At 44.1% G+C, this 19,721-nt stretch overlaps 1 protein-coding gene across 18 annotated transcripts in view; it reads right to left on the bottom strand.

Annotated features, from left to right (window-relative positions):
* The window catches only part of LOC119117275, a 376,942-nt gene that overhangs the window by 308,685 nt on the left and 48,536 nt on the right, over positions 1-19,721 (bottom strand). Inside the window, exon 9 of one of the 18 annotated variants that reach the window (XR_005096443.1) lies at positions 3,875-3,883. The exons of the other annotated variants lie outside the window; for them this stretch is intronic. The gene's annotated coding sequence lies outside the window, so the exon portion shown is untranslated. The remainder of the gene's footprint in view (positions 1-3,874; positions 3,884-19,721) is intronic. 18 annotated transcript variants of the gene reach the window in all.

Raw genomic sequence — 19,721 nt, forward strand, 5'->3', positions numbered from 1 at the left:
GTCCCGACTGGATGTGCATTTTATTCGCATGTTACCTGCATTGTCCAACACATGTGTAATATGAGAGTGATAATTAACCAGCACCTTCTGGCCTGGTGCTGCGGTGACACACCGAGCGAGAGGCCAACGGAGAGGCCGGAGGAGAGCCAGAGGATCAAAGCAGGGTTCTGTGGCCATGGACCCCCCTCTGTGCTGAGATGAAACGTGGCGGCTGCAAACTTTAAAGACTTCCTGCCATTAGTTTGGACCTCGTCCCCCTTTAACATCCACCACCCCCTGAAAACTCACAAATACGGGAAAAAAAATGCCCACCGAGGGTGCGGGAGACACCTCCACCTGGACCGAATTACATCGACGGTCTTTAGTGTCCCAAACGTCCCCACCTGATAGAACCCCCTCCGGCGCGGTCTGATCGTCTCTTCGGGCAGTCGGCGCACGGAGGAAGCTCACCACGGGGTAACAAGGGAGGATCAAAAGGGAACATTACCATGCTTCCCCTCTTCATCTCACTCCCTCTTCCTCACAAGCAATAAGAGGCCTGCCGGCTGCCCGTCCTTGTGCTTGTTAAGCGGTGACAATAGGACGTGCCCTGAGCCAAGGAAATGAATTATTTACCCCCCGCTTCCACTTGTACTCTTGAAAGAAAAAAACGTAGAGGGAAAAAAAAAACATTTTCTTGTTTTGCCATTGAACTCACGGCTCTTGTATTACACGCACTCGCCTTGTTCTGTTCTGCAGCCTTAGATGTTAAACGCTCGGAATAATTCGCTTCTCGGCTGTCGGCGGGGATATTCGTCCTCGTCTGGCCGCCGTGGCACACGAGCGGCGAGGTGGAAAAAGTACTCACGCTGTGTCCTTAAGTAAAAGTAGAGAAGGACTAAAAGTGATTCAACTCCCGTGAGTCGTTAAAACAGGACGAGAAATTTCAATCAGGTGTTTTGGACGATGAAAAAATAAAACATGCAGCGGCCCTCGAGGACGGGATTTGTTTTTTATACCTATGCTTTAGTAATGTAAAGTATTCAAATCTTATGATATTGACCACCAGGAGGCGGTATAATACAGACATGCATCATACCCAAAGAAGAGTTTCACAACTAAAAGGAGTATATTCCTGTGAATAAAATGCAAATGCTAGCGTTGTTAACCTGTCTATGGTGTTTTACATTGTGTGTTAGCGTTAAGCTATCGTCGAAGATGTGTTTTGGAGTACAATGAAGGGGGGGGGGGGGCTCACCAAGGGCAGCACAGTGAAAGGGCGATGATTTGAAGGTACAATAGGTGCCGCTCTTGCATGCGCCTCCTAATTAATCTGATTAGAAAGAGACAATTAATATCTCATGAGTACCCCCGGGGGGGATGCGGCCCAGCTTTTCTCTGAGCTGGCAGGAGCTGACACGTCTTCCGATGTCCATGCAACTTCTTTGCACAATTCAATGTGCCCTTGGTGAAGTGGCTTCCGTAATTATTTCAACCCTCGTTCCCCAATCACACTTTTTTTCCCCTCATCAGGATTCCTCATCGCGCTCATCCCTCCCGGCTCGGCTCCCTGCTCCTCCTCATTGTCTGCTTATCATTCGCTCTCGCCGCTGCTCTTAGGGGCCATAATGAGTAGCTTTGAAACAAGTGTAAGGGTGAAGGGGGGGGGGAGTAATGGTCACCTTGGTAATGATGACGGGTGGGCTCACCTCATTCCTGTTTGAATAGTAATGTGAGGGCAAGTTTTTCCAATTTCTTCTATCAATACTTGGGGGTGGGGGGGCACAGTGGGGCTTGTGTGGGCCCCCAGACAATCCATCTCTACCGGTGAGGGGGGGGGTCAGGGAAAGAGGTGGTGGGGGGCACATGAAAGAGCCTTCATTAGCCGAGCCCAAAGACTCATATATTTCTCACAGGGCATAAAAGGCCATTGTAAAAACGCCCTCTGTTCCCTTTCAAACATAAAACGTGTCAGACGGCACAAAAGGATTCCAGTCGCAAGGATCATTATTGAACAAGCCGGCGAGCGGCGAGAGAAAGAGGAAAACAAGAAAGGGGTGGGGGGGGGGGGGGGTCACGATTAGAGGCTATGTCCGCACCAGCATTTGTGTAAAAACTGACTGTAAAATGACTTTTCTGGTCTTAGTTTTTTTTACCGTCATTGTTAGCGTCGATGTTTATCCGGAATAATATTTTCAGGGTTTCAAGTTTCTGACTTCCCGGTGTGTGCAGGAAACCAAAGGGAAGGGAGCATCTGCCGCTGAAAGCTCCTCTTCAGAGTCCTTGGGAAGATAATAACAACGCAACTTGTCTTTTTTATCAACCTCGCAGGCCCGCCGTGCTTTTGTGCCAGCTCGGAGCAAACAGAGCCCCCACAATGCCGCTCCGGCTCTCCGGATTTCAATGGCTGCGGCACTCCCGCCTACCGCCGCCTGAATGCGCCCGACGTGACCCTGCGCATGACTGGCAAAGGACCTCAATTACTGGTAGGTTGCCACAGTCAAAGGTGTCTCCATTTCACGCTAAGCAAACCGGGGCATTGTTGGGCTAGCAAACCGCCGCGCTCATACGGGAGGCCGTCCCTTATGAAATATAACCGTCGTTCCGAAAGGAGGATATCAGTGCGGAGACTCGCCACAAAAGCGGCTGATTGAGATTGACCCCTTGCTGTATGCCGCCGAGGGACAATGCCGTATCCCTTACAATGGCTCTTTATGCGGGGAGATACAAAAGCAATGAACTCCTGATCCACCCTTTTCATACAGCCGGGAATTATTTTCAGCTTTTAAGGTAAAAAAAAAGTCCGCAGCCATGACCGGAACGGAAGCGGCGGTAAAAAAATTATAGTCGAGTGGAAACGCAAAAAGGTGACATGATAAAGAAGAGATGTTACAAGCCACGGATTTGTACTGCCCGACCCCCCCCTAAGGTGAGTTTTTGAAAACTTTTGAAGCGTTTCTAAAAAAAAAAATGTATATCCTTGACCCCCCCGCCCCCCTATGCTCCTGCCCCCAAGGAAAAAAATCCTAGCTCCGCCACTGGTATCTTTTTTACAGTCTAGGGTGAAAATATAAAACATCATTGATAAGTAAGTCAGTGATAACCAAAATACGGATCATTTTTCCTCATCAGGCTAAGAGACAGAGACTTTCCACCTGCATTGTTTCTCAACCGGTGCATATTTAACGCCTTATCAGCAATTCTGGATAAGGAGGTCACGATCTTTTTTCAGTGTCTCCGCCAAAATCAGGTGCGTTGTACACATCTGACCTATTTATGTGCTTGAAAGACAACACGGAGAATCGGAGGCTCATGTAATGAGGAACACTTTGTTGTACTCAAATGGATCAAGTTGTCCAAGGCGGCTTAGAAAGACTCATGACATTCGCGAGCGAGTAGAACAAGACTTCATGTGCTCAAGGAGGAGAGACGGACGGACGACTGTCTCGGAAGACGTGTCGGTGACAGGAAAGCTAGTGATGACCTGCATGGTATTAGTTGGGGAACGGGATTACTCGGAGGGGGCGGGGCATGAGTGCGTCATGACTAACAGCTGCTTCATGTGATACAATCTGGGAACAAACACACGCTGAGAAGTCAATAACTTTCTCGTCATGTACGACGCAGATTTAGAGGATGCTGAGAAGGTATTAACGATTCCTCCAAAACAAATTTCCAGCTTGTAGTAGAAAAGTGCAAAGCACCAAAAGACGACAATCTTATTGATGTCGCTGGAATCCGACAGCCAATCAAAAGCAAGCCAGATGTAAGATTTCAATCAAAGGCTACAAAGAGAACAACGGGCTCATTTAGGGAGGGCAGAAGATCAGAGTGACCTAAGGGTGCAAGCAGACATCTTGTCCTTCTTCACTTTGATATTCAAATAGGGCCAGACAATGATAGACTGAATCTTTCGGCTCGCTTTCAAGCGCTCAAGAGAATTTTACATAAAAGTGCGACGCCGATGCAGTGACAATTGATCTTGATAAATGTGGCTAATTAGTGTTTTGCAGATCCATATTTTTTTTCTTCTTATCATGGTTAGAAAATAATACATGGCGGGTATATAATAATGACTTCAAACATTGAATTGTTGCTGTTTGGCCTCAAGGCGTATGACGATAGTATGGACATGTGATGGAGAAACATGCTGTGTGATATCTCATACGACAGGCTTGACCAAAAGGAATTGAGTTGCGATTGCCCTGTGGTTGTTTTTTGCCCTTATAGCCTACCACGTGCAAATTATATCGTACAAGGCGACGTTTGTTTGATGTATGGAACAGCCTAGCAAAAGATACTTGAATATAATTGAGTGGCAGGGCGTTATATTTATTTTTCGAGATGATATGTGTACTATTTTTTTGGGGGGGAGGTTCACAACTTTTTACACCCTACATTTGAACTAGGGGAGAAAATGCTAATAGCCTAGCCACCAGAGAAATGTAGCGCGCTAACCTACGATAATTAGCTACTTCATCAAAGCACGTATGAATTGTTTTTTGTTTTTTTATGAAAGAGTTTTATCAGTATTTTTGACGTATAGTGAAATTAAAACGATGTTCTTTTCGATATCATGAATTTATTTTGAGATACGGTTAACTTGATGTTCAGGCTAATTTGCCTACGCACGTATTTTTAACTGGACTATCCAAAATTTTAGAATCGAATCACTCTAGCGATTATCACCGATTAACTGAGTGATCAGATGAAAATGGATCTTTTTTTTTTTGTTATTTGCGTTTTTTGATGAATCAGTTTCGTCCTAAACTATGACATTGGAGTAAACCGTAAGCTTTTGTTGACTTTGCTTTAATTAAAATTTCTATCCGAGATACTTTGTCCTGTAAAAGACCATTTCAAGTACAGTTTACGTGAAGTGATTCCAAGTCAATTTTAATGTCGAGACAATTTATCTCAAATTTGCGCCACTTCTGTCAGTTGGCTGAAGGAGAAGCAGATTCTATCTAAGTCGGGACTATGAAAGCTTATCTGGGTTCTGCAGGAGGGGGGGGTCCGCAGACACCTGTTGCAAAAAGAATCGAAGGCCTGATAAGACACTAAGATGTTGGCACGAGTTGATCGAGTCGGACTTCTTGAAAGTGGCTGCAAACTAAGCACGTTTGGTTTATGAGAAAAGTGGAAAGCACATGTGCGCAGAGGGAGGTTCATTGCGATAATTACCAAGCGCTCCCAGTTGCATCGGCCTGGCGCGAGCTGGTGGCGAGCCAGCCGACAACATGTACCGAAAAACAACAGTCACTGTGCTGGCAGCGCCGCCACGCTCTCTTTTTCTCTCGCCGGCTCCATCTGTGCCACTCTTCTTCGGCATCTTTCTCACATTGCTTGTTTGTTCCACCCCTTCCTAAAAGTCACCTTTTTTTTTTTTTTCTCCCTCTCCCACTCCTGTTCCCACTCCGAGGACATGTGCTCCGGGCCGAGGTAGCAGGGTGACAGAAGCCGGACCCTTTGGTGCCGCCAGTTCCTTATCTCGCTTCTGAGGGTGCTGTCGTGCTTGTGTGTGAGCGGGCCGCTGTTCTCGAGGGCATAGTGAGGTGCGAGAGGATGATGCACTTGATATACTGTGAAGAGAGGAGGAAGAAGTGTGTGTATGTGTGTGAGAAAGAGAGACAGAAAAGGGGGGACGACAGGCCGCCACCGCCGAGCCGTTTGTGCTGACGACGCCTCCTGCTGGACCGACTTCAGCCGCCCGATCGAAGCGTGTTCAAAATACCCCAAGTGTAACCCCAACAAATTAGCAAAGCAAAAGGAAATCGGAGCAGAATTCACCACCGTGACATGGGATTGAGGGGCAAAGGTCACACTGGATTAATCCGGACTTTTAATTGATTGATTGTTGATTAAAACAAATTTTTAAAAAAAGCTAGTTTTAATTTTTGATTAAAAAAATAAATAATACAAATATATTATATAAAATATAAATAATGAATTGATATAAAATAAATAAATAAATTGGTTAGTCTTTTTATTTCAAAGCATTTTCCCATATTATTTACACTGGATTTTATTTGAGATGAAAAGACCGTTCAATGAAATTCGATTGACGCAAGTGAGGGATTTCAAGAGGGCTCCCGGTGTCATGTGATCAGGCAAAGGTCTTGTGCCGCCCGTGTCTGTAGCCGACAGACAACGCAGAGCGCTCCGACTTTTGGACGGGCGCCCTTTTTGTGTGCGGCACAGACGCCGAGCAGACATTGCACAGCCGTTGCGTGGACGTGGAGGCCTCGGGTCGCCGCTACACCGTTATTAAAAACAGTGTGATAGCATGTGGGCTGTTCCCTCTCTTCACCCTGTTTCTTCGCACTCCTTTTTGCCTTCTTGAAATGAATCGGCAGCTCCTCTCCGATCATCTCGCTTACTTTGGAGCGGCCTCTACCTCCCACTAAAGCTTTGTTGTCAATTTCCATTCTTTATTAACCTCAACCTGAGAAGAAATCACATCCTTGCTTTGAGTATTGACCTCCTCGCCCTTTTTCTAATTATAAGTCGACTTTCAAGGCTTTTTTTTTCCTACGTTCTTGATTGTCCTTGAAGATGACACCAACTTGGGCAAGTAAACACCATCCGGCGTAATTGTAGCATAAGCTTTCGCAATCCCGATAATCGTTTAAATCATCGGACAACTACGCCGATATATCGTAAAATGTCATTGACAAATCATTTCGATGTGTTGAACTCAATATCTACTCCAAACGGTGTTTCAATCTGGCTGCGCTGCTTTTCCGAGGTCGGGGCCGTACGAGGTGGGCGGAGCTATGGAAACTCTTCAAAGTCCCATCCACAGCGGACCTCATTAAAGCTTTAAAAGGTACAGTCGCACCTCGCTCCAGCCATCCCCGGCGCCGGGAAGCGCCTCGCTATTCTCCGTCTCGCCGGTTCCCCCGTTCTGATACTCGTTCAATCGCTCTCTCTCCCTCTGTCTATCCTAGAAAGGGGCCAAAAGACGTAAACAAAGCCAGCACCTAATTAAATAGACGAGCGATATTAACATAACCTGAAAGCCCCAGCCAATAGTCACCAGCGCACACACACACCTCTCTTCAAATACCCCTCCTCCTCATCCCTCCTTCCATTTTCAGATTCTCTCTTGTTGTGATCGGAACAGTGAGCGCCAATTGCGGACAGTGTAATTACCATTAGGACGGAAAAAGCCGAGCACGTCTTTGATATGGTAATGACGCTCAATGTACACCCAGCGTCCATCCCTAGCGGCGGCGCGCTTACACATTCAACGGTACGCCCCTCGCTCTCGCAAACACCTCCAAATAATGTCATCCATTAATATCAAGCAGGGCCACGTGCCGTTTCGTTTAAGGCGAGTGGATAGAGCAAGGTACGCTCAGTGGGGAAGGGGATGAGGATTTGATAAAGGCACATGAGAAGGGGAGACCAGAGCCTTCTCTTCTACGCTGGCTTTTTCCAGCTCGCTAGGTAGTTCAATATCGGGGAAATTTGGGATTTTTGAGTTTCTCGTCATCCCATTTTCCAAGCCTACTTGTTAATGAGCAGTCCTCGGACCTTTGCTCCCGAGAACTGTCCAATTTTTGGTCCCCGTCCCGCCAATGGAACAGGAACAAACCGAGCTCCCTGCTGTCTCACTCTCATCCCGACTACACACACATCCTCCTTCCGAGGCCAAATCCCCGCAGCCTTTCCCCTCGCCGCCACTCGGGCCAGGCCAGCCACATGAAAACGCCGCCGAGTTGGATCATCCGGGGGGGACACGAGACATAATCTTGTCCATTCTGAATCTGGCCTATAATACAGTATGATAAAAAAATAGTTTGGCGGAAATGTGTTTTATAAATAGGTGTCAGTCTCAACTACTTTTTCAACACGCAACCAAAATTCTTCCGCATTGCCGATTTTTTGAACCGACTCGCCTCCAACGTATACATGGAAATTAATTATGCTTTCCTTGCCAAGCTGGAGGGAAAATAGGTCAAACGCGCTGGCATCTAAGCATGTTAGCTTCAGCCTGAATACTTGACAAATATATATTTCATTGTCTATCGCGGATTGGCACAAATATACCCCGGCAGCGTAAGCTAATTAAGACGTGGCTGGGAGCCCGTTTTATTCGACAGTATTGTCACATAAGCGAGGATTTGGTTCAAGCACGTTCGTTTCTGTAGAATTGCATCCAATAGTTCAATTAGCATTTGTGGTCAACTTTTTATGTTCGTGCAAATTTTTGATTAATCGGCAGCATGACGATATAAAAAATGCGCTGGAACAATTGTCGGTGGAGGTGACGAAGGTAAGCTAAGCATCCTGTCGGCTCCCCTGTGGGTCCGCCGAGAGAAAGCGGAGAGCAGAGGGAGCCCTGGCCCATCATCGGGGACCCCAGATGGACGAGACCTACACACACACACACACATGCTAACTCAGTCACTCACATGTCATATGTTATCCCATCTGCACTGTCACCAAGCTGCTTGTGACCCCAGGGCCTCGCCGAGGATACACACAGTATGTACGTCCAAATACGGTCGAACACAAAAAGGTTACAAAAACGCACACACACAGCAGAGGTGTGTAATTGGAGGTGAAGAGAACAGCCGCCTCGCTTATTCGCTCGAGTGGACTCGCACACTTCAGTATGAACGATAACACTCGGCCCGGGAGTAAATTGCGCTGCTTGATTTTGATGATTATCAGTCATACGATGAAGAGAAGAGGCCAAATTGATTAATTGAAGATGCAGAAGGTCCGTTTTGTATTCAGGGCCAAACCTTTGGTCTCACAAAAACGACCCGAGTAATCTTTTCTCTACTTATCCTGGACGTGTCAGCAAAATGGGAAGTGAAGAGTCAAATATGAGATGTCACATTTGTTTTGCCTCCCTGACTCACCCCGCCTCCCCCTCCCTCAGCTTCCATTTAGCCCCGGTTTGATTGTGTCTCCCGCTCGCGCAATCGCTATCCTCTGGATTGTGTGCATGCCGAGTTAATGGATTTCACGTGCGCTACAGATCACAGAGAGAGACGGATATTTGGAGGAGGTGATTAATGTACCGTCTGTCGCGTCAGGGCACTCGCTGGAACAATCGGGGCTTGTTAAAGCCGCAAAGCCGCATTGTCACACCTGCAGGAGTCAAATTTGGTTAGGTCGCTGTAATGACTTCACTGCTGGGACTCTGATTGCAAGCAAACATGATTAGCAATGTATTTCTTGATATATATTTATACTTATACATATACTTACACTTATACTTGTAAATATACTTGTACTTACACTTATACACTTATACTTATACTTATTCTTATAATTAGTGTACATATACGTGTACATATACTTATACATATATACTTACACCTACATGTACTCATACATACACTTATACTTACACTTACATTTATACATCCACTTACACTTACTATACTTATACTTACATTTATACTTACACTTACACTTATACTTATACTTATACTTATACTTATACTTGTAAATATACTTGTACTTACACTTATACACTTATACTTATTCTTATAATTATTATACATATAATTGTACATATACTTATACATATATACTTATACCTACATGTACTCATACATACACTTATACTTACACTTATACATACACTTACACTTATGCTTATACTTACACTTACAGTTACACTTATACTTATACTTACACTTATACATATATACTTATACTTATATGTACTCATACATACACTTATACTTACACTTATACATACACTTACACTTACACTTACACTTACACTTACACTTACACTTATACTTATACTTATACTTATATTTATACTTATACTTATATACTTATATACTTTTAAATGTATATACTTATATACATATACTTACTATATATATGCATATATACATATACTGATACATACTATATGCTTATATACTTAGAGATTTATATACTTACATATACTTATGCATATAGTACATACACTTACACTCATACTTATACACTCATACATATACGTACTTATACAGATCTGCCAAACGATGAAGTTGAAGACCTCCACCTCTCAGTCGGAGGAGATTAATTAAATGAATACGGCATCGATGGTTTTCTTCAAGTGCCGCAAAGTACGAGCAATCGTTCCAAACTTGGTTAATTACATAACACGCCGTTTTGCAGGTGTTATGATCGGCGCCGTGCATCGCAAGCTCCCTCAGGAGTCGCAAACCACCTGGAAATTGCGGTAAAGAGTTTAATTGTAGAATTGAGAACACCGGGAGGTAGAAATCCTTCCTCTGGAGAGCTTCTTCTTTGTTCCTGTCGGTGGGAGAGATAACAATTCCTCCCACCGTTAACTACCTGCCTGCCTGCTCACCGACCGGGTTTTGTTGTGTTTTGTTATTGCTAATAGGCCTAATTGGCCGTAACCCAGGCACCGGGAGAAAGCGGGAGGAGGCTAATGAAACTTCTTTCTGCCTTCCTTTCCTACTCAGAGAATTCCACAGAGGGACAAAAAAATAGGAAGGCGGGGTCTGCACTTCTTTGCTCGTGCAAACAAGGGAAAGGTGAATTTGGAGCACGAGGAAAAAAAACCTCCACGCTGGATAATGTTTATGGATGACGATCTTTAAAGGCCTGAGCAGCACTTTGATACTAAAAAGGACCCTGGCTTATCTATAGAACGCTTGATGTTTCATTGATGTGGCGTTTTTAACCGCCACACTTGCGTTCTGATCCCCCCCACTACGCCGTATCATTGGGGTCGAGTCAATGCGTTATTTATCAGCGCTGCTTTTCTATTTGATCTCGCAATTAAAACCATAACGGTGCTTGCTGGTCAAGTGATTCTCTCCAGAATGGTTCGTGATGAACAAAAAGACGTGGATTGTGTGTTAAGTCAGTGGGCATATTGTGTGTGTGTGTGTGTGTTGGAGAGGGACCTGAAGGAACAACGCTAGGACAATCTGTTGCCCCTATGCCCGGGCCCCTGGTGACAGACGATGCTCCCACTGCCGCTTTGTATAGACTTGTCGACTATATATACACACACATTTGTGTGTGACTACGGATTTATTATAAAGGTTTCCCAGAAACTCATTTAATACCAACGGAATATAATTTGTAAATATTACCGGTCAAAGCCGTGCTGTGAGGATTTATTGTGTGTGAAATAATTAGAAGACCCTCACTCATATATTGGCGGAAAGGATATAATTGAATAGTAGGTTTTATAATTAATAAGAGTCGAAGCAAAACCTTCATAATAGGCAACATTCAATGCTAAATCTTTACGAATAGACCAAAAGGCGCTTTTATTTTTGTTACTTAGTTTGCTTCAAGGACGACAGGCCAAATCTTTGGAGTCTTACTCATAATGTATTTATAGTGGATCCTTGGGATAAACTTGCCCTTTTGTTACCGAGCACTTAAGAAGCGATTTGTGATGTGTACGCACAACAAAAGTGGGCGGGGGGAAGAGGAGGGGGGGGGGGGGTTGTATAAACGCAAGTGGGTATGCAGACCGTTTGTTTCTCCAACGCAAACAAAAATCTTACATGGCGGCCTTATCTATTGAAGCCATCAGCTCCTCAGCACCCACGCGTCTGTAAACAAGCCACCTACTGTGTCGCGCATAAATACGGAGACCGAGCACCCGGCGACACCAACAGGTTTCGTGTCGGAACATATTCCAAAAGTGTTGGAACGGGGAATGGGGAGCTTTGCAGAACCGTGTCAACAACCTCCGTGCAGGATGTAGATAACCGTAGCTATTCATCTGCTAGCGTACGTAAAAAAGACCCAGGTTGTGACCCGTTGGAATTGTCACAAGCAGAGAATAAACCCGTGTTGAGTGACTTGAAGTTCTACCCTGACCCAGGACACAAACTTTTTTTTGTGAGCAAGCTCTGGGGCTCAATGACCCCAATACAGTAGCCCAGTTTCACTCCGCTTTGACGTATCAAGTGGACAGGGGTTCCATTCGGACTCTTTGGTCTGGTTTCCTGGACGAGTAAAACCCAGATGTCCGAGCAGATAACGTACGTCGAGGGCAGTACTTGCGTGTCCTGGCATGAGGTCACAACTCGCATCTGGCACGGTATTGTTCCGAAGCTGGTTTATTCCATGTTGTCCCGAGTCCAGATGGTATGTAGGTCTTTCTTGTCTGTCCTCCACTGAGGACATTAGCCATATGTTCCCAACCACACGGCCATAACTCACACCTCGCGACATCAAATCACGTTACGAATATATCGTGAGAATTTTTTGGTCGTCAATGTGTTTTTTGATCTCAGCTGTCTGTCGCTCTTTCACTTAACAATTCCCAAATCACCATATGTCATTTTCCCGTGTAGTCTTTCGGCCATCGTGTCCGAGCGCATCGCTAGTTCAACCTCACGACTACTTTAAATAAAGACGACTCAATCAGACAGAATACTGACCGTGTTGTCATGGAAACAGAATCGGACCCCGCGTTTGACCTTGTAAACAAAAGGTTACAACGAACAAGGTCTACCATCAGCTGCGGAGTGTGGAAACGGCGTGTGTGCGAGTAACAGAAATAGCAGCTGACCTACAAGAGTCCCTCGAGAGATGCCTTCGCTGTGCCGTAGATACCCATCGGAGGGAGAGAAAATCCTGTTAGAAGAAAAACAAGGGCGATTCAGTTGTACTTCACACTCTGGGAAATAGATTGGCTGACAATAAGTGTGACCTACACACAGTCGTGCTCCAGTAGATCTGGAGAGCGGGAAAGCAACTGGTGGCCTGACAAGCAAATGATGGAGTCGCTAAAAAATGGAACGTTGTTTCGGTTTAAATGGTTGTTGAGTGAATCCGAACGATAATCGGCATTGTGTTTTTCTGCCTCGTTTCTGCCCGTCGAGGACAATCGGGTTTGCAAATTAGAGGAGATACTGTATCCACATCAGACGATCTCATTGGCAGACCAATTTTGTCTTTTTGCCACTACCGGCTGCTAACCCGCTTCCGACCCAAAACCACGAAAAAAACAATTTATTACTCTTTTATAAAAAGGTCACTGTTTTCCCTGGCTCAGCGCCTCGCCCGGCACCATCCCTGTGTTTATTGTTTTTGCATAAGTAAATGGCAAATTTGTGCCGCATAAATATGGATTAGCAATTAATAATGACGGTGGCTTGTGAGGGGACGCCAGGTGCATGCTGGCAGGCGGACTGGCTGGCTGGTGGAGCCATTGAGCTGGACGGGTGGATTTATGCCACTCTTCCAACAATGGCTACTTGAGCTCAACGTGTCGCTCGTCGGGTTAGCATAGCCTAGTCCGGCGCATAGAATATGTAGAAATCAACCAGACAATAAATGTGGACATTTTTAAAATTATCGATTAACACTCGGAAATATTATCTAATAGTCGTGGGATCTAGTTACACTAACGCGATCAATAATCCCGCACACTAATTAGTCAGAACTGAGCGTAGTCGCCCACCGGCAAGGCGCCAAATCTCCAAATATTGACCGGTGAAAGCGAATGAAAACATTTATCCTCAGTTAATCTTTTCGAACAACAAAACCAGCAAGGGATATCTTAAAAAAAATATTGTGCAAGAGCGGCAGCGGGCTGTGTTTGTGCGTCCGTCTGTGTACGTGTGTGTGTGTCTTGTCCGTCTGGCGTGGTGAGAGCAGGCTGGCTCCCCTGTAGAGCACAATCACTCTGCTTGGCTAAACACAATCACACAACCTTAAACCCAACTCACATCGTCCCAGTGAGAGCTTCCAGGGTGTGTGTTTGTGTGTGTGTTTGTGTGTCGGACAAAAGGCAGTCCCATCTGTTCCATTGTCACAGGGTCTTTAAAAGGGATCAGATAAACATGACATTTGGGATGAGGGCGCAAGCTCACATTATAAACCATGACATCAGACCTGTGTGTGTGTGTGAGTCAGGTAAATCTCACATTTGGATCGACACAAAATCATCATTCGGATTTTCACGCGACCTTTTTCTTCCGATAATAAATATTTTTGTAGTATTGATAAATCCATTTTTTTTTATTAGTTAGCCTTAGTTTGTGTGTTTATAAGTTGCATAACTTGTTTTTCTCGACATGATCAAACTGGATACGAAGCCCCCTGCGCAAGGATTAGCGGCCCATTGGCCTAATCAGAGACGGTAATCAGAGCATTCTCTATCATGACAACAATCAGGGAGCGAGAGAAAGACACACACACACACACACACACACACATCTGCCTATTAAGCTCACTTCTAATGCCGTGATAGTGATGAAACATCTGGTGGCGCGGGGCTCAATTTTAATGAAGAAGAGAGATTGGGACAGATGCAGATGGCAAACCTATAGTCATTATCTGTCTGTTCCGAGAACAGAAGGGAGTTCGCTATCAAGTTCAAAGCGCTTTCAGCATTTCTATTGTAGCATTGTTTAAGAAATTGGGAATCAGTAGAGAATTTAACTTGATTGCGCAATCAGCGGTGGTTAGGGCGAGACGCTAAAAAAAAAAAAAAAGTCAAGGCTTGAGTTTCGCAGAATTTGCATTTTATCAAAACAAATTGAATCGCAAAAAGATATTCCGATAAACTTCGCTGGGCATTTTGTCACAATCCCCACCAAAGCTAACACACACACACAAGTCTTGTTTTTGGGAAAAGTGAGCCCCGCCGCTAAGTCTTCAAGCATATGTGCACTTCCTGTCTGGTTGTGTGTCGTGTGTGTGACAAAGAGACCGGCGAAACTATCGCTGTGGAATAAAAGAGTCATTGTTCACAAAGGTGGTCCCAATTGGACCTTCTGTCCCACCCCTAAAATGTACAACACACACACACACTGCGGCTGAAATATACACAATGCTTGTCGGCTGCCTAACGGACACATAATACACACTTCCGTAAGCATAATAACGGCTTTGTGTTTCAGGGTGGCAGTTGCACAGAGGTAAATATTTGGGCGTTGGATATAAACTGTGTAAATTACACACACACACGCATTCCAGCTACTTCCTGTCGGGTGATGATGTTTAGTCTTCCCTCGCCACAAATCTGATTGGTGCATTTGATCTCTTCCTCACTTCCTGTTTTGCATCCGCCTCCTTTTGGGGGTGATATAGTTAGCGCACGTGGAGGGGGACATCATTCACTAGTTTCCCAAACAGCTGATTCATCCCAATAGTCTGAATCATTGTTTTTTTTTTTTAAGAGAAACCTAAACAAGACCCAAACAAACAAAAAAAAATCCCAAAGTGATTACTTGGTGAGAACACCATCAGGAAAAACACAATTTATAGCAAAGTGGAAAGGTAAAATGGGTCATTTGTCACAAAGGGAGCCATTGAAAACCAAAAGCAAATTTTATTAACGTGCCTCTTCTAAGAAGAGCGACTAAGAACATTGCAGAAAATACCAATTGTCTTGTGACCCTCATTCTCTGAACACAGGCTGAAAAAAACCTTTGTTAAAGTCTCAAAGAGAACCTTTAGTGCTTGCCCAGTCTAATATTTGCTCAATTAACAAAGAAGGTACTGAACTATCATCTCTCCAGCTATAGTGGGCCTTCAAACAGGGGCGGAGCTAAAAGGTGCCCAGGGAGTGGCCACAGAATATTTGTTTCTTCCAGTCAACATAACTTTTCACACCGCAGCAAAACATCAACAAGAAAAACAAAAAGTTTATTATTCCACAAATCAAGTGATGGGCTCTGACCACCATACCTTGAGCACCACAATCATCAGACAGCTATGACAGGGAGGCGAAAACAGAACAAGGAGGACGAATAAAAAAATTTTTTTAAAAAAACGACACACACACTTGTGTTATATTTGACAGGTTCAAGTACAACAAGCGGTATCTCCTCATGTCTACACACACACAAAAACAGGCTCGCTGATGTCTCTATTCACTTAAACTGTCACACTCACACCCCCTCGAGAGACCTTACTTCCTCTGCCAGTCAGCCAAATTATAGCTCTCTCGCTTTCAACGTCCTGAGAGAGAGAGAGACGCCCGACGACGTGTAGATCTCGTAAGTTGTCCCCCCCCCCCCCCCCCTACCTCTTCTTTGAAATGTAAACTATTTCCGTGCAGGGATGTCGCCGTCATGTACATCTAATGAGAGAAATCAAAAGTTTTATATAAATCAATTTCTGGTCCACATAACATTGACCCGATTCATTTCGTATACCCTTCTAATCAGCTTTCTCACGGGCATTCACACACATGCCAGTAGATTTAGTACATTATCATATCCCGGAGTGGAACAAGAGCAATAATTCTATCTAGCATGCTAACAAATGCTATTTAAAGGAGATTAATTCCACAAGAGGATTATCCCCCAACGTTACATATAATAGGGAAAGGGAGGATGGGCTTGGTGGTTAGTGGGTGGTGGACAACATTTGATCTCACAAACATCTCCCTAATCCCAGGTGGAACACATGTTGGTGTTTCAAAAGACTAAGCGTGTGTGTTGCAGTTTGCAATTCCCTCGCTTATTTTCACATCTCGCTTAATTAAAAAGTTCGACTCACATTATTGACACGTTTGGGTACCGAATCAACTCAAAACAAACTCTAATGGAAATCCATTCAAATATATTTAAATAGTATTCCTCTGAAAGAAAGTCGGGTTGCGCTGGGTTACTGTCCATACAAACTGGAAAAAAAATAAAATAATAATCAAGCTTGTACAATTAGACGTCGCCACGCAATACAAGCCGGTAGAGATTTTTAATCATTAATGGATTCATGGTCACAGCGAACACACAATTCCAAAGACTCAATGAATGGATTCTATTGAACCAACTTTTCTTTGTTTATGGATTGGTGTGCATGAATGAAAAAAAGCTTCTAAAATAAACATCTTAGCGCATCTGCTCGCTGAAAAAGTGGCACCTGAATAGTGCATTGAATGCATTACGCAAATGACACCTTGGTGGGAACACAGAGCGTGCAAGCTAATCATTGTCATTACAGCTGTTGGGAGAAAAGTGTTTCCAAACAGGCAATCACAGCTCATCTCAATAATTAAGGGAAGACGTCTTTCCTCCTGTCAAGAACACAAAATCAGATCTGACTCCTATTAGGACACGCGTCGACTGTGTGTGTGCACACCGGTTGCTTTTATTGTGAAACAGCTTGACTGAAAACAAACAGACAAAACATTTGAAGCAGAAAGAAAACGTGTGCACACAACAACCTGTCAGGAGCTAAAATGCCTCTAATTTTTCTGTCATCTGCCAAAAAGCGCTCCTCCAAGACATTAGCGATGGAGGGAGGAAGAGCACAACCAGAAAGAAAGACGGGTTTTTTTTCCCCCCCTTGGAGTCGCCCCTCTGGCAGCGGAGAGAGCAAAAGTACAAGTGTAAGTGTCAAAGGAGGCAGACTAATAAGCACTTAACAAGTGGCTCTGTCTCTCTCGGACCAAACCTCCGAAGCTCTCACTGCCTGGAGGGTTCTCGTTGAAGGGGGACACTGTTTCGACCACAGGTGTCAAACTCAAGGCCCGGAGGCCAGATACGGCCCGCCACATCATTTTATGTGACAAATTGCGCATCAAATTCGTGTGTCATAACTAGAATTGCAAATTGTCTTCTCTTTTAATAATTGGTTGTTTTTTTTAAAATATTTGACCAGGTTTTACTCGTCTGATTTGAAAATGAGTTATTTGTCAGTTTGTTTTGTAGCTTTTATTGTATATAATATGAGGTGCTCATCCATTTATTTGGGTTGACAGTCGTAATGGCCCTCCGAAAGAAGCTATGACTACAATGCGGACCCCAAAAAAAAATGAGTTTGACACCCCTGGTTTAGACTTAGCTGTTAGAGCAGAGTTTTTAAAAAAATAAAATTGCAGGTGTGCGTCAACTTGGCGTGGAGAGAAATAATAACTTTGTCCGGCTAATTTGCACTTGGCACAGCTAGCGTGCATCTGGAAGGCCGCAGTAGGACAGTGCATGCCGACAATTTACAAACGTAAATTAAATGTTCAGCATATCTCGTCATGTTTCCGCAACTTTTAGAAAATGCAGCAAATAGAAATCTCTTTGAGTTGTTAAGAAAAAAGAATAGACAAGGAGAAAATTGTTTCAGGCTGCCAAAAGCCTTCCGGCAATGTTAATGGACTTGCAGGAATTTCTGGCAAGTACTGGTAATACATGTGATGACAATATCCCATATTCTTCATTGTTTGGACCGTGAAGGAGGTAGCACGAGAAAAGGAAAGGAACGTGTCCAAGACTGGCATGTGGGGATTTTTCTCCTCTTTTTTTTTTCTTTTGGCCATGATTCTGAAATTTATATTTAGCATGAAAACAACACTGCACATTCTTTAGCTCGTGAATGTAGACAGCATGACTAATCATACTAAACGAGTTAATTCTGGTCCAAATCACCGAAAAAAAAAAGACTGGACCAGAAGATTATTTCAATTTCTGGATGGTCTCAACCTCGATCTAGCTAGCTAGCTAGAGGGGACACCTGGAGGGCCTTGAAGCTAACTCAAATACAAATCCACAAGCACAACTACCTGTAAGACACTAAAAGTAGCAGTGAGCCATTTGTTAAAGCAGCTTTCGTTTCCCGGAGCGGTTTATTTGAACATATTTGTTTCCTTTTCTAAACGATCATAAGCTCCTATAGCGTTTAAAAAAAACGACTTGCAGAATCGGCACTTTTCCAGCAACCGCCCGGGGATGAGGAACGCGGAAAGATTAGGTTGAAAGTCTTTATTTGAAAAGATTACCGAAACGCCGTTGTGACGATTTAGGATATTATTCCGCCATTTTCTAGGTGTGTGCAGAAGACGTGACAGCTGTCAGTCATTTTGAGACAAGCGTCCTGCAAACATGTCAATTAGGGGCCGTGGCGAGCCGAGCAGCGTTTTACTCCCTGCGGCCAATGTCAGCACGCCACTTAAGATACGACAAATACGTCCTGACAAAGGCGTAAAATATTCACACGCATATAGTAGCACCCACAAATCATTTATTACTGTACTTTATCTGTTACGTTCTTTCCAATACTTGATTTAAAAATAAATATATGTATATTTTTAGTTATCCTTTTTTTTTGGTTGCTCGTCAATTCACTAGCTAGCCAGCTAGCTAACGCTAAACAACATGCTACATGCAACCAGATATTTTTTTATTGTGTCAAGTAGTGAAACAAATATTGTATATAAGTAACAGCGAAAATATATCTTTACTATTTAATTCATTTACTTTTTACTTCTTTTTTTAGTACTTGAGTGCAGATCGCGAGTACTTTCATTCGTCAAAAGTAAAGAGTGGAAGCTTACAGGTAAACATGGAGGACGCTAGTTTCGATCCCGCCGTGAAACATGATGGGCCGCATCATCAAAACCTCACAGATCACACAGCGAAGAGACAAAAGAGCAACGGCAGAAGAATTAAAGAGGACGCAGGCAACAGAAGGGAAGGGTCACCATAACAATAAAACAGAGGAACGGCGAGAGAACAAGCGATGGCTGGAGACAAAGCGATGCGTTTGTTGTGTGTCGTATTCATTATAAAAGTGCCCTGACTGTCTTGGCGTCCTATCAGGTGGCATCAAAACCCGCGTTCGATCTGGCGGGGGAAAACTACAAAGTCGGCCCGGGGCCCGGCGGAAAGAAGCCTTTTTGATCGCGCTAATTAAAAGCCATTTTGTTTAAAACAAACAGTCTCAAGTCTAATTGGCTCTTTTCCATAAGAAAGAGAAGGATGTTGAAAGTGGAAGAACGCACGGAGGAGGGAAGAAAGCGTGTTTGTGCCCGGATCAGAGGGAAGCTGACGTTT

Source organism: Syngnathus acus, chromosome 23 (assembly GCF_901709675.1).
Source record: "Syngnathus acus chromosome 23, fSynAcu1.2, whole genome shotgun sequence".
In the NCBI taxonomy this organism is placed as follows: Eukaryota; Metazoa; Chordata; class Actinopteri; order Syngnathiformes; family Syngnathidae; genus Syngnathus; species Syngnathus acus.